At 40.0% G+C, this 14789-nt stretch overlaps 1 protein-coding gene and 1 long non-coding RNA gene across 5 annotated transcripts in view; both read left to right on the top strand.

Moving 5' to 3' along the window:
• The window catches only part of KAT6B (lysine acetyltransferase 6B), a 189646-nt gene that overhangs the window by 51481 nt on the left and 123376 nt on the right, over nt 1–14789 (top strand). The gene's annotated exons all lie outside the window — the stretch shown is intronic.
• On the top strand, nt 2102–5737 carry LOC115526759. The gene is made up of 2 exons (XR_003972747.1): nt 2102–2398; nt 2647–5737. It is a non-coding gene; the product is annotated as an uncharacterized LOC115526759 (long non-coding RNA).

The following is a 14789-nucleotide window of genomic DNA, read 5'->3' as shown; positions in this document are numbered from 1 at the left end:
ACATTTTGTTTTTAGTATTTTAAGCCTTTTAACATTTTGTTTTTTAATATTGTAAACCTTGAAACCTCTTGAAGGTTGATATATTAGTACTTTTTTTTGTCTGCATACTTTCTTTTGAATTTTAAGAAATCTGTACTAGAATCTGTAATATGCTTAAAATATACTTTTGATGATCATATGGGTTTTTATTACAAACAGCTAAATAAAATTTTCAATGAATGATAGTGTGCATATGGTAATATATTTCTCATAATTTATATGCTATTGGGAGAGTGACTCACGAACTGTTTTCTCTTGAGTTCCTGAGAGTTTATAAAAAGATTACAAACAATTGGCGATAGAATTGAAATAGTGAATGTGTAAAGTGGAAGGGAAAAATATTTCTCATTTGTTCCTCTCTTACCTTGGTGAAATTTTTACCACTTAAAATTTTCCAGTAAATTCAAGGTCAGTACATGAGTCTAATATGGTTGTACGCATCATGGTCTAAGGATTTCCTGTCTTGTCACACGACATGTGTGTTCCCAGAGGAGAAAATACAGTTTGATTCCATGATGATAAATAGCAGTTCAAGGACACTGGAGTCAGGTAGAAAAGGATGATCACTGTTTGAGGACTATGAGGTAGTATGAAGGGGAAAGGAAGGGATGAAAGGGATGATATCACTAAGCTCCCAATTGTTGGTCACCGCTAATAACTCTAGCTGCCCTTCTGGCAGTATTTGAGGCATATATTTCCTTTGACCTTTACATTAGTAGGATGTCATAGGCCTTAGGATCCAGCATAAACCTGAGCTGAAAACAAGTTGGAGTTGTTTGTGACTTGCTAGAGTTGTCCTTAAGGTAGAGCACATCTCTGTGAGAACTAGCGAATGACCCTGGCCAATTAAAGCTCAGTTTATTAGACAGTGTCATGGACAACCCAATGAGAACACACAAATACTTAGAAACATGTGTAAAATTCAGACTCCTAATGCACTGTTTTATACCTTGACACTCCTGGATAAGTTATCTTGGTTTTTACCCCCAGGCTTCCCCTTCTGTACATCGTTATCCACCTGGGTTTTGATTTATTTTTCATTGTGCACTTATTATCCCTCTCATTGCCTCACTCTGTGGGAGAAACTTTTTCTTTGCAGTGTGGTGTAACTTTGCTGCCTGGGACTTTTAACTTGAAAGTCTTAATGTCCTAGAAGTCTACAAAAAAATAGATCCTTTTTCTTTTACTCCCTATATGTGTGTTTTATCTTTTAAGGAATGTTGGCATTTACTGAGGAGTGGGATGGGGGATGCCCCAGGTAGAGGTTTGTTTTCATTCACAGTTTCTTAACATACTCATGGCAACCTTGCTCCTAGCTTCAGATTTTGAGTTCTTAGAGGACTTGGATGTTTTGGGTTTGTATTCATACATTTTGAAATCCCTGGGTTGAAAATTTCCTAGATGTTTGCACCCTCTACTCAACCTAGGACATTAAGGGTTATATACAAATTAGCCCCCTAAATGACCATTAACTAGAAATGTTATCTGTCCAAAGAAAGGATTCATGTGAATCCAAGTATGCATTACCCTCTATATAGCATATTAATTTTGGCAACAGAGATAGATGAGAATTTTGCTGCGTTTAAATTTTTCATTGTGATGAGACAAATCTATTATTATAAAAGCTCTACTCATCAGTGAGAGTGTTTCCTTCTGTTGTTTTAATTAAAGGAGCAGTGTATTTTTAAATTTAATTATGGCACTTTGATGATCTGATACTGGCTTCAAGCTAAGGGTTCTTTAGGTTTCCAAGATTTATGATGCATCTAGAGCAGAGCTGATCAAAAGAATGACGGAAATCTTCAATGTCTACACTGTTCAACAAGATAGCCACATGTGGCTGTTGGGCACTTAAAATGTGGCTAGTGAGACTGAGGAATTAAATTTCAAATTTTCTTTAAAATTAGAATTTAAGGGGTGCCTGGGTGGCTCAGTCAGTTGAGTTTCTGGCTCTTGATTTCCACTCAGGTCATGATCTCACAGTTGTGAGATCGAGCCCTGTGTTGGGCTCTGTGCTGACAGGGCAGAGCCTGCTTCAGAGTCTCTCTCTGCCCCTTTTCCTGCTATCTCTCTCTCTCTCTCTCAAAATAAATAAACACTAAAAAATAAAATTAGAATTTAGTCACACATGGTTAGTGGTTACCATATTAGCACAGATCTAGAGCATGTAGAAAATGTCCATTTAGTATAATGGCATCCTGGGCTTTCAAGTTTCCTTATTTTTGGTTGGGAAGTTGAGGCAGGTTAAATTTGAAATTGATAATGGATAGTATTGCTCTTAGCCATAGAGAAAGACTTCTTTAATGAAGATGTGAGTTTATCAGACTTAAATATATTAGAAGTGAACTTTTTTAAGAAGGTAAATACTGGGGCGCCTGGGTGGCGCAGTCGGTTAAGCGTCCGACTTCAGCCAGGTCACGATCTCGCGGTCCGTGAGTTCGAGCCCGGCGTCAGGCTCTGGGCTGATGGCTCGGAGCCTGGAGCCTGTTTCCGATTCTGTGTCTCCCTCTCTCTCTGCCCCTCCCCTGTTCATGCTCTGCCTCTCTCTGTCCCAAAAATAAATAAAAAACGTTGAAAAAAAAATTAAAAAAAAAAAATAAAAAGAAGGTAAATACTCATTCCAAAAATAATTCCAGTATAATTAATTGAACAAATATTTAGAAGATATTTCCTGTGTATAAAGAATCATACTAACTGTGGAGGTCAGAGGTGAGTGGAACTTAGGTGGTCCCCTCAAGGAGCTTTCTATTTGAGTTTCCGAGAGGCTCTGATAAGCCAAAGGGTGAGCTCTGTCCTTGAGCACAGAATGCCTCGTGGGGCATTATCATCAGGATTTGTCCTCAGTGCTTTACAGGAGGACTGGGTCCATAACAGTACGAAGAGGAACTGTTTATATCTGGGAATATAGAGTTTCATATCAACTCTGACATACAAGATTAATTTTGGTTGAGAGAGGGTTGAGGTAGGATTGGGATTTCTTCAGGTGTGCAAGAAGTCCTGCTGAGTTCCAGATATGTTTGAGCAGGCCCTTCGGGTCTTCCCCACTTCTGGGAGATGGACTTTCCCAGGACTCTGGAATGCTGGAGGAAGGGACATTGGACATGGACCCTTCCCCACCCATGCGCCCCCTTACCTAGGTGAGGAGGAATTCTTGATAATGCTGAGTTTGGCTCAACAACCAAGCGTGTCTAATGGAGGTAAATATTCCCTTAAACAGAAATACAGAGATTGTTAGACAAGCCAGATTTTTAAAAGTCACAGTAAGAATCCAGTTTTTTTCCCCCTCCCAACTGGCAAGACCCTACCTGAGTTCACTTTGCTGTGCTCTTAGTTGGAAACCCAAGGGCGAAGGAAAAGCCACAGAAAAACAGGTTGCATCTACTGCTACTGAACAGCCACCTTACATGCTCTGTGTTTTTAGCTAAATAAATCATGAACTTATAGCAGAGAAGTGTATGTTCCCACCAGTCTATGACCCATCTACAACCCTGTGCTTCCTACTGAGCCACTAACCAGAGCTCACTGAACACTGCTTGGAGTCAGGGAACTCGGAACCCAACTGTCCTGGGCCCTCTTTCTGGCAGTTGGGTGAGTTGTGAGGGCCTGAAGGGTGAAGCTCAGACAGGCTGGAGCAGTAGGTTATAGATTAAGAAAGGGAGACTGTGTAAACAGTGGTGAGCTGGACACAGAGGAATTATTGATCTGATCTTATGGTGCAGATGTAGAAGGAGAAGAGCCCTCCTTTTCCCCTCTGCTCCCTGGGACAGGGGACTTGTGTCACGTGGACTGTGTCTTGGCGGCTGGGCCTGTCAGGATTGAGTCAGCAGAGTTACCCAATGCTCTGCGGTTTGTTTTTGCCAGGTCAGGGATACAGTAGTTCTGCAGGCAGTCTCTTATATCTGAGACTGAGAGAAAATGGGGAGATGGGTTAACAGTCTTCACACGAGTGACCAGACACTATTGGCTCAGGATCTCAGCCATGAATAGTGGGATGCTTGCCTCTCTATGCTTGGTCCTTGGTGTCTGGCCTTGGGCCATGATGTCAGCCTGGCTAGGCTGGCACATGTAGCCTGGAATGGGTTGGCGCACATTGCCTGGAATGGGTTAGGCTTCTGCTTCAGACAGTAAGGAAGGGAACTGGCTAGTCCTTCCTGAAATAGTGCCCACAGGCTGGCAGTGCACTGACTGGCACCTGCCCCTTTCAGAGGTGGGCTGGGGATAATTGTAGAAATTTTTCAGTGTATGGGTTGTGAGAGTACCCCAAGCACTGTCAGGCCAGAACATCAGTGGAGTTTGCAAAGAATGGGTTAACTATTAGAAGAAAATATTTCCAAAAGTAAGGTAATCCCGAGTGCAGATGAGAAAAGATGGGTAAATTTGACTTTTTAAAGATTTGGAATGTCTGTATCACTAAAGACAAAAATGCAAATATAATTAAAAGATAAATGGGAGACTGGGAGAAAATAGGCCATGTGTAATAGACAAAGGATAAATACAGAGAATATAAGGAGCCTTCTGCAAAACAATGCAATATTATTTTCTCCCATTAGATTGGCAGAAATTAAAAAGATTAATAATCTGTTTTGATAACTGAGGAAAATGGGTATCATTTATATATGGTGAATGTATTTGTTCAGACCTTTTTGGGAGGGCAGCTTGGCACTATTTATGTAAATAAGGCCAGGTATCTTTGATTCAGTAATTCTGTGTCTAGCAATATACACATGTGTACACTCTCATCCCATCATTGTTAGTAATAGTTAAAATATGGAATAATTAAATACATGGTGGTATAGCCAGCATATGGAATATTACGCAACACCTAAAAAAATGTAGATTGGTAGGCAGCTGATGTGGGAAACTCCCCCTGATATATTTTTACTGAGAAAAATAAATTATAGAAATACCACATTCATGTAAAAAAAAAAACTTGCAAAACTAGATATATTTCTATATGTATTGTATTTTATAGATTCTGTATGTGTTGTGCGTATGAAATCTCTGTATAAAATCATTTCAATTCAATCCATGCTTTTCATGGATTCTAAAGCATGTTTTTCACATGTCAACATTTCTAAAATCAGTATATCTAACAAGTGGTGGCATGGTTTAATAGTTAAACTTTTTTTCTTTCTTGGTGAAGCATAATGTATATTCTAAGTGATAAGATTAGATTTAATGGCCAACGATACATAAATGCATTGATAAAGGACTCTTGGGAAGGACTGAGATGGGATTGAGGAGATGTCAATAGACACTTGACTTTACTGTATTATATGTATTATTTGAAAAAAAATTTTTTAACAGTGAAAATGAATTCCCTTCTCTGAACCATATCTCTCTACCTCTGACCTTATACTTGATACTGAGCTTCATCTGAGAACTTTAAGGCCCAGACAGCTAAGAGATTGTTCAGCTCCATTAAAAAGCTAAGTAGCTTTAAGATTCAGTGAGAGAGAATTGTGTGCTGAGGTCCAAGGGGGAACAAGACTCTAGAGCCCAGGGCCAGTGCTCCATCTTAACCTCCACTGTCTATGTGAAGAGGCTGAAGGTTTCAATCTACAAGTTGGTGCCTGGTTAGCCAGGGGTAATTACTGCAGGGTTCCCCATCTACCTATTGGGGCTTCCCTCTGGCAAACCCAGTCGGTGGTATCCCATCCACTGTTTGGATGAGGAAATTGTATGGTGAGACAGAAGATAGGCCAAACGAAGGAACGTTACCAACGACATTGAAAGGAGAATGGATTGTCTTGGTAGAGAACTGAACCTTAGTGGGGAAGAGCCAAAGTAGTTAAATGGGTTTTTATATCTGCGAGGTGCAACAAAGCAGGTAGAAGATGACCTGCCATAGGTGAGGGGTTTGGTGTGTTGTGCCCTGAAGGCTGGACCCTGGGACCCTTCTATGTAAACAGGGTATTGTATGGGTGTCTCCCCGTAAGTGAGAGCTGTGTTGTGAAGATACACACTGAAAGTTTAGTAGTGATGTTATAAACAAAGATGCCTATTAAAAAGGTACAGAGTGTAGTCTATTATAAGAGAACAGCCAGAGCTGTGGGAGCCAGAGGAAGGAAAGAGCAGTCGCTGGAAAATCCAGGAAGACTTCTTGGCCAAGGTGTCATTTGGGGTAGTAGAATTTGGATTTTTAAAGAGGGATGCAAAGGAAAGGAAGGAGGGCTCACCACTGTGAACGGAGGCACAAAGGAGAATATGAGCAACTGTGTGAGCAGTACAGTTTCCTTGGTACAGGCACACAAACGGGCATATAGAACAGGTATATAAAAGGGAAGCAGTAGGAAGTAAGATTTAAACAGGTAGCTTATGACCAGATCACAGAGCTGAGAATGTCAGGTTTAGGAGTTTGACCTTGACTCAGTAGGCTCATGTTTTACATTTAATCTTTGGGTTACCAGGTGTTTTTGTAACATCACTGGTTTAGCTTTTATTTAATTCAGTCACTTCAAGTTCATTTTCTAAGGGTTTATGATATAGGTTTAAATTTTATGTTAAAAGTATATGGAACATAGGAGTTTCTTGCACGTACTACAGACTTTGGTTTTTCTCTCTGCCTGCCTGCATTTGCAAATAACCACTTCACTTTCAAAGGAGATGCTAGTATTTACCCCTGCCTAATGAAAGTAATGAACGGACTCCTGCATGAAGAGGAGAAATTGATCATGAAAGATGTACAGAGTAAAGTTAGTGAGAGATAAAAATGGGTGAACATTGTTTAAGCAAAGCTGTGATCCATATTCCCTTTGCTCTACCATGATCTGGAAAATCTTTTGTCCTGGCAATTCCTTACAGCCTTCTTTTAAACCTGGCTACCTTTCCATTGCCAGCTCAACCTCCATGTTAGCTGATGCTACTACTTCAAGCGCTGCTTTGGGTAAGGAGCCTCCTTTCTGGATTCTGGCTTGGGCTCCCCAGGTGCCTTGCTGAGCTGAGCTGACCTTAGGAATCTGAAATGTAGAGGGTCAGTTTGCAGTAGGGAAATGTGGTAGCAACTTGCTTTTTTTTGCCATGATGTAACTTAATCAGATCCTCTTGTCTTTCCCTGAATGGTATGAGCAGTTGCACTGAAATGCTTACTCATCTGTGCCTGTGATGCTTTAAAAAATAGTAATTTTACTAATATGTTACAACATGCATTATTTATTATTTTAACAAATGGATTTTTAAACAAGCAACAATTTACAAATTTAAACATGACAATTAACATGACATGACATAAAAAATTAAATAATCTCCTGGCGTCTTTGTTATCAGGATTGCATTAATGATCTTAGCCCTTCTGGGAGCTTTCATTTTTTGTTAACTCTGACTGATGATGGCAGACTGTGGTGGTAATATGCTTTTATAAATTATTTTTTAGACAAAATGATATTGGCATGTAATGTGGACTGCCAGAAATAACATTGTTTATCATTGCCAGTATTGTTTTGTTTTGACTTATATTCTGAGTTCTTTAAAGATGTCCACTATAGGTTGCATACTGGTGGGCCGTGGTAGGGTTTACCTTCTGCTTGGAAGCCGGTGTAGGTCAAATTGATGGGGCTTTGGGGTGATGGTGGGGTTCGGATCTGACAGCCAAGAAAGAATTCTTGAAGACATCTTTGGTGCAAAAGTGATTTTATTAAAGCATGGGGACAGGACCCACGGGCAGAAAGACCTGCACTGGGGTTGTGAAGAGGGGCTGCTTATATACCTTAAGGTTACGGGGATGGGGGGGGGGGGTGGTTAAGGGCAGCATAAGTCTCTGAGGAATTTTGGAAGCAACGTTTCCAGGACCTTGAGGGACTAGCTGTTGTTAGAAAAACACCATTTATTACTGTTTAGTAAAACCTCAGTCATGAGACCCTTCAGATGTATTACCAGGCCATATGCTTAGAGTATAATTACCAACATATAATTGGGGGTTAAAGATAAAGGAGGCTTGCAAAGGAATTTTTATGTGTTTAAGGAGACTCACAGGATCCTGGGGGGTCAGGATAATGTTAAGCCAAGATCCCCTTTTGCCCCTAGCAAAGTGTCATCATTGAGGCAGCTGAGCTCCTAGAGGAAGGTCACTGCCTGTTTCAAGGACTTGTCAATGAGCTGTAGGCAGTAAGGGAATTTAATTTTTCATTTGCCTGTGTTTTCCACATAAGCACTTAAACCCCCTTACATCTTGATGAGGGTGATATTAGGGCTCCAGGAAACAGAGTCTATAGGTTTCTGGAGATTAGGCTATGGATAAGATTGCCTTTTTCTTGCCGTTTACTAAGTTATGTTTACTAAGTTATCAGTAAACTGAAGGAGACTCCTGTCTTGCATGACTGTGATTTCTATCAGTCAACCATCTGCTTTCTTCCCTTTCCCCTACTCTTGGGCAGCCAGCCAGGAGTGTCCGAGGAATATCACACATATCCCACCTGGGCGGGGGGAGGTGCTGTTACCCTGTACTTCGCCCTCAGCTTGTCCCGCACTACCTCATTAAAATGAGGGTTTCCTGTTCTCGCCTCCTAGGAGTTATGGTGTGGGTTCACTACTTAGGCCCAGCGCTCTGACTGCTCTTACCCTGGAGTTTGAATCGGGAGAGAAAGTTCTAAAATGCAGAGACAGTTAGTGGCAGAGTTATTAGTAAAATTACCAAGATTTCCTTCCTGCATAGTCTTACTTGAACATGGGCCTAGCCTTTACTTTTGTATATTTTGCACTGATACCTCTAACCACCTTTGTGCACATAATCAGAACTTTTCAGCATTGGGTGGCAGACAGTCCAAGCTTTTGCATGGTGACACAGCCTGCCAATCAACGGTTTGTGTTTAGTGTTGATATCTTCTTCTGTGCTTGTTTGTGCTGTTATTTGAGTTTAATAGAGTTGAATTTCACATTGTCCTCTGAGGAATTTTAGGCCTCATGGAGGTACCTTGGGCACCTGATAACAAAGTACCTCAGTTTGATGGAGTCCTTATGGTTTTTCTCTCCTATTATTATACAGATATATTACAGCAGGTTAAATGGGAGTTTTCCTGTTGTCTAAAATTTTGATCCAGGTCCCAAAGCTGTTGCCAGTAGGTGTTAAGTACACACATTGTCTGAAGAGAGACTCTAGAATCATCCATTGCAGGGTTTGTCAAGCGGTGGCCAAATGGGTTTAACAACTATATGCCCTCCACCCTATAACCCAGGCTGTGTCAGGGAGACTAGAAATGTATTCCATGCAAGGAACTCCTAGGAGTAGAGAGTGTTCTTCCCTGGGGGAAGTGAGAGTCCCCTCTCCCTATCCTCCTCCCAGTCATTTGAGAGAGGCCTGAGCTGGTATGTATGGGATTAAAATGGAATCCTATGGAAGAGTTGTTGAGACTGTAGTGTGTCTCTCCTGGAGTTTGGAGATGTTTGTGAGCACAGATACTGAAAGCAACGTTGTGGCTGGAGCTACCCTGGGGGGTGGGAGGTTAGTGTGTGGAGAGGGGACAGCAAATGCTTGACATTTCCTGCTGGCCAGGAGGTCTGCCTGGAGGGCAGCTGTGAATCATCTTGAAAGACTTTCCCTGGTACAAAGACAGCCTGCTGGGCCAGCTGTGTAGGACCCCAGCAGAAAGAAGCTGTGGGTGAACTACAGGGGCAGGAGCTGAGAGGAGGTAGTGAGAGATGAGCCAAGGGCCCCCATTGCCTGCTTTTGAACTCCTGCAACTGGGAGCTGTTTTACAGGCCAGGGGACCACAGACGATTGGATAGACTTCTCTGTTTCCTTTTCTTCACACTTGCCTCTTGTCACTCTCTGACCCCTGCCCTGTCCTTACACTGGTATCAGGGGAAAAGCTTCACATTGGATGAAATTGGTTTTGATTTAGACTAGATTGGACCTGAAAGTTTGGCTATATTCATTTAAGGTCATGATTTCTTTTTTAAACTCTAGCTAACCCTCAGTAGTTCTAGGTTACTGAACCCTGAAAACTCCATCCATGATGGAACAATCAGCAGTCTCAGCACCAGTAGACTAGAGCTGTATTTTATAATTCTGTGCAGTTTCATTTATTTTGTGCCCTGCAGATTTCAGGCATTCAGCTTACCAGTAATTACTGTGTCATCAGAAAAAGTTCAAACTTCACTCTAAACAGAACACTGTAAATTTGATAACTCACTGTACAGCTAATACGTGTTGTTTTCCCATATTGACATTAGGAACTCTTTATGAATTAGCCTGGAACTTTGCAACCTTTAATTGTAATTTTTTGTTTTTGTTATTGGTTTGTTTGTTTTATTGTGAAAAAGGTAACATAAAATTTACCATTCTAACCATTTTTAAAGTGTAAAACATATAGTACACTATGTTAAAAAAAGTATAGGATAGTAGTGTTATGTGTGTATTATTGTGTAACAGTTCTCTACAACTTTTTTATCTTGTAAAACTAAAACTCATTACCCATTAAACACTAATCCCTTCTCCCCCAACCCTCCTCCACACCCTTAACTACCATTCTACTTTAAAAAAAATTTTTTTTTAGTTTATTTTTTTATTTTGGGAGAGAGCACAAGTGGGGGAGGGGCAGAGAGAGAGAGAGAGAGAGGCCAAGAAAGAGAGAGTCCCAAGCAGGCTCTGCACTGACAGTGGGGGCTGGAACTCATGAGCTGTGAGATCATAACTTGATCTGAAGTCAGATGCTTAATCAACTGAGCCACCTGGGCACCTCTAAATATTTTTAATATTTTATTTAAGTAAAGGGATTTAAGTGTAAAGACACCGAATGTGGGGCTTGAATTTATAATCCTGAGATTAAGATTATGCTCTGCCAACTGAGCCAGCCAGGTGCCCCTAACTATTCTACTTTTATGGGTTTGATTACCATAGATACAGTAAAGCCTTGGTTTGTGAGCATAATTCATTCCAGAAATATGCTTGTAATCCAAAGCACTTGTATATCAAAGCAAATTTCCCCATAAGAAATAATGGAAACTCAGATGATTCGTTCCACAACCCAAAAATATTCATATAAAAATGATTACAATACTGTAATGTAATACAAAATAATAAAGAAAATACAATAGATAAAAAAATAAATTAACCAACCCTTACCTTTGAAAGCCTTCGTGGCTGGTGTGAGGGAGAAAAGAGAGAGGAGGGTTATTCTGTAGGACGACTTTCACTATCACTAAGCAAATCACTGCTATCTCTTGGCTCAATGGAATCTTCTTCTGCATGGGGGCCATTGTATACTCTCACATGGATGTTGACTACAGTACAGTATTAAACTCTTGTCAAATATTGTATTTAATGTAACTGGCAATAAGGCAGCAGTGGAAAGGGTCTATATCTGTAGGCACCCTGGTCTAGAATGAAGCAAAGCATTTCTCAGCTTACTCTTGTAGGGAAAAGCAAAGGACTGTCCATAGGTGCTTTGAAGTGACAAAACATACACTAATCCAGTTGTGGGCACCTCCCAACATTCTGAAAAATCACTGATTTCTGCCAAACACCACCACCTGAGACTGAGCATCTGTGCATGGGAGATGATCACCCACAGTCCACAGCAAGTGAGCGAGCGAGTGAGAGAGAGAAGAACCTTTGGCTCAGTTGTGATCATGTGACATTTGGCGTCATATACTACTCATATTGCAATTCATTGCTCGTTTGTCAAGGTAAAATTTATTAGAAATGTATGCTCATCTTGGGCAACAGTCACAGAACAAGTTACCTGCAATCCAAGGTTTTACTGTATTTCACATAAGTGGAATCATGCAATATTTGTTTTTTTGTGACTGGCTTATTTAAGTTAGCATAATATCCCCAAAGTTTATCCATATTGTAGCATATGACAGGATTTCCTTCTTCTTTTAAGGCTGAGTAATATTCCAGTGTGTGTATATATGGCAGTTTCTTTACTCATTCATCTGTTGATGGACATTTGGGTTGCTTCCACTTCTTGGCTATTGTGAATAATGCTGCAATGAACATGTTGCAAATACCTCTTTAGGATACTGTTTTCATTTCTTTTGGATATATTCCCAGAAGTAGGATTGCTAGATCATATGGTGATTCTATTTTTAATTGTTTGAGAAGCCTCTATATTGTTTTCCATAATGGCCACAGGAAATTACATTCCCACCAATAGCGCGCAAGGGTTCGAACTTCTCCACATCCTCACTAACACTTGTAATTTTCTGTTCTTTTGATAGAGGCCATCCTGATGAATGTGAGGGCTTCTCTCATTGTGGTTTTGGTTTGCATTATTATTATGATTAGTGATGTCGAATTACTTTTCATGTACATGCTGGCCATTTTCAAGTCTTTTGCCCATTTTAAAAATCATTTTTTTGGTTGTTGAGTTGTAGCAGTTCTTTTTATATTCTGGATATTAACTCTTATCAGATACATGGTTTGAAAATATTTTCTTCCATTTCTTAAGTTGCCTTTTCATTTTGTCTTTTAATCATGTGTGTGTGTGTGTGTGTGTGTGTGTGTGTGTGTGTGTGTATTGCAGTTAAAACAGTATAATTGTTAAATACTTTGGAATACTGAAAAGTTTAGGAGATAATAGGACAGATTTTGATCAGGTCGTAAGTATCTTCCCAGCAAGCTCCATTGAGTGAGGCATAAAGCTTGAACTAATTCCATAGTTTGACTGAAAGAAATACTCTTCCATAATCCTGTTCCCATCAATTTCTCCAGCTTTGTGCATCCCATCTTCATGCCTCCTTATTATCCCCCACTCCTCCTCTGCCCAAAGATTCCCTAAAATACTCTGTTTCATCCATGGTACCCTTTCCTGTACTGTTGTCTCTTTTACTTGGACTATGGAATGCCTTCCTTCCCCTCTTGTTTCTTCCTTCCCCTCTTGTTTTACCTTGTTTTTCAGACTCCTTCTCCTGTAAGACATGGTTCAAAGACATCCTGGGTAGCTCAGTCGGTTGAGCATCTGACTCTTGGTTTTGGCTCAGGATGAGATCATCATCTCACAGTTTGTGGGTTCAAGCTCCCCATCTCTCTCTCTCTCTCTGTCTCTCTCTCTCTCTCTCTCTGTTCCTCCCCCACTCGAGCTATCTCTGTCTCTCTCAAAATAAATGAATGTAAACAAAACAAAACATGGCTCAAATGTGGAGATTCTCCACTCAACCAGTCAGTCACAGCTTCTCTCCATAACTTCTTAGATGTCGCTTGTGTTAGAACACTTGTCTGGAGGTAATATGAGGATCTTTATAACCCTCTTCCCTTCTACCCCAGCACTATAAGCTTCTGGAGCATCCAGCTTGGTGTTCTCTTATTTTTCCTTCATTCCTGAGGATCTACCATAATATCTGGCACATGATGTTATCTCTACTTTTAATGATTATGGGTGGAAAGAAAGGGCAAGTGCTTTTTTTTAAAGAAACAACAGAACTTTTACCAATTGTGCTTCTAAATATCCTTTCTCTTTTAATTTTATCTGGTAAGATTTTGGCAGCTAATTGTGGATTTTATGAACTTACACTGGGTTGCTTTTGTCTTCTGTTATAAAAGCAATAATTAGAGGAAATGATCCTTTTGAGAGGTTGCTTAATGAATTCTGCTTCATTTAAATGTGCTGCTTTAAATCTTATTTCAAATAAACTGTACTAATGCCCAAATTATTTCACTGTAGCTCAGTATTGAACTAAAGTATTATGATGATTAATTTCCTTCTGTTAAATTCCTCGTAGTCTTCTCTGGTGGTTGTGGTGGGGCTGAACAATCAAAAAAGAATTTATTGACTTTACATTTAGTATGGTTTACTCTGCTTGATTATATTGTTCCAAGTATGAATTTGTGTGTGGTATAAGATTTTGCTGTATTGGAGTTCTGTTAAACAAATTACTTTGTATTTTATTAACTTGGTGTTTAATGGTTTAAGATTTCAAAAAGCCTTTTCCTAAGTATTTGAATGCTTTTGTTACGATACCATGGCCTAACCTGGTCTCACTGCATCCTTCTCCACCCTTGAAACAAGCCCAGGCACAGACAACACATTCAGGCACACATCCCAGGGAGCCCTTCCTGCTCCCCTCCTCCTCACCTTAGCATGACATGAAATGTCTGTCCCAGAAATAATCTGATTGTATACCTAGAGCAGTACACAGAGTGGTGGCCCATGTCTAGTAGCCATTGTTTTGCAGCTCCTCTCCCCGCTGTGGCAGCCCGCGGGCATGTGTAGCTTCCCGTTGGTCCATTAGGTTGATTAGTTCCTTTAACTTCCTTTAAGCCTTGTGGGCAGGGGACGTCCAGTAAGGCACAACTACCTGGAGACTTTCTTTTTTTCTGTTACCTCATAACAAGGCATGCTGCTTGCATCCTGCAGAATATAAAAGATGTACTGAGCATCTATTTTATGTGGTAGCAGTGAGCTTCATCTGAGATGGACTTGATTTTTAAATGATTTCAACTTGCGTCATGATTTAAATCACTAGTCAGGAAATGTCAGCTTTTCTATAAAAAATACATCTTATTAAAAATTTAAATGTATTCATCACAGTTCACTTTCAGTAAATGAACACTATGAACCTAAAAGTAGGAATCTATGTTGCTTTTTTGACTCCAAAAATTGAAAATTTATGAACTATTCTGTTTCTTAGTACTTGAAAATTTCATAGGAAGTTAGCTAGAATTCAGTTGCAGATATTTTTGCTGTGTTAAATTAGCTTTTTAACCATACCAAGCCTAGCATAGACATTTAAAATTTTTTTATTCTACAAAACACAATAGGCTCTTATATATATTTGCTGGACATTTTCTTTGTCAATAATAAACTGTATGT

The sequence above is a fragment of the Lynx canadensis genome, chromosome D2 (assembly GCF_007474595.2).
Source record: "Lynx canadensis isolate LIC74 chromosome D2, mLynCan4.pri.v2, whole genome shotgun sequence".
Taxonomy (NCBI): Eukaryota; Metazoa; Chordata; class Mammalia; order Carnivora; family Felidae; genus Lynx; species Lynx canadensis.
This window is presented reverse-complemented; position numbering and strand designations above follow the sequence as displayed.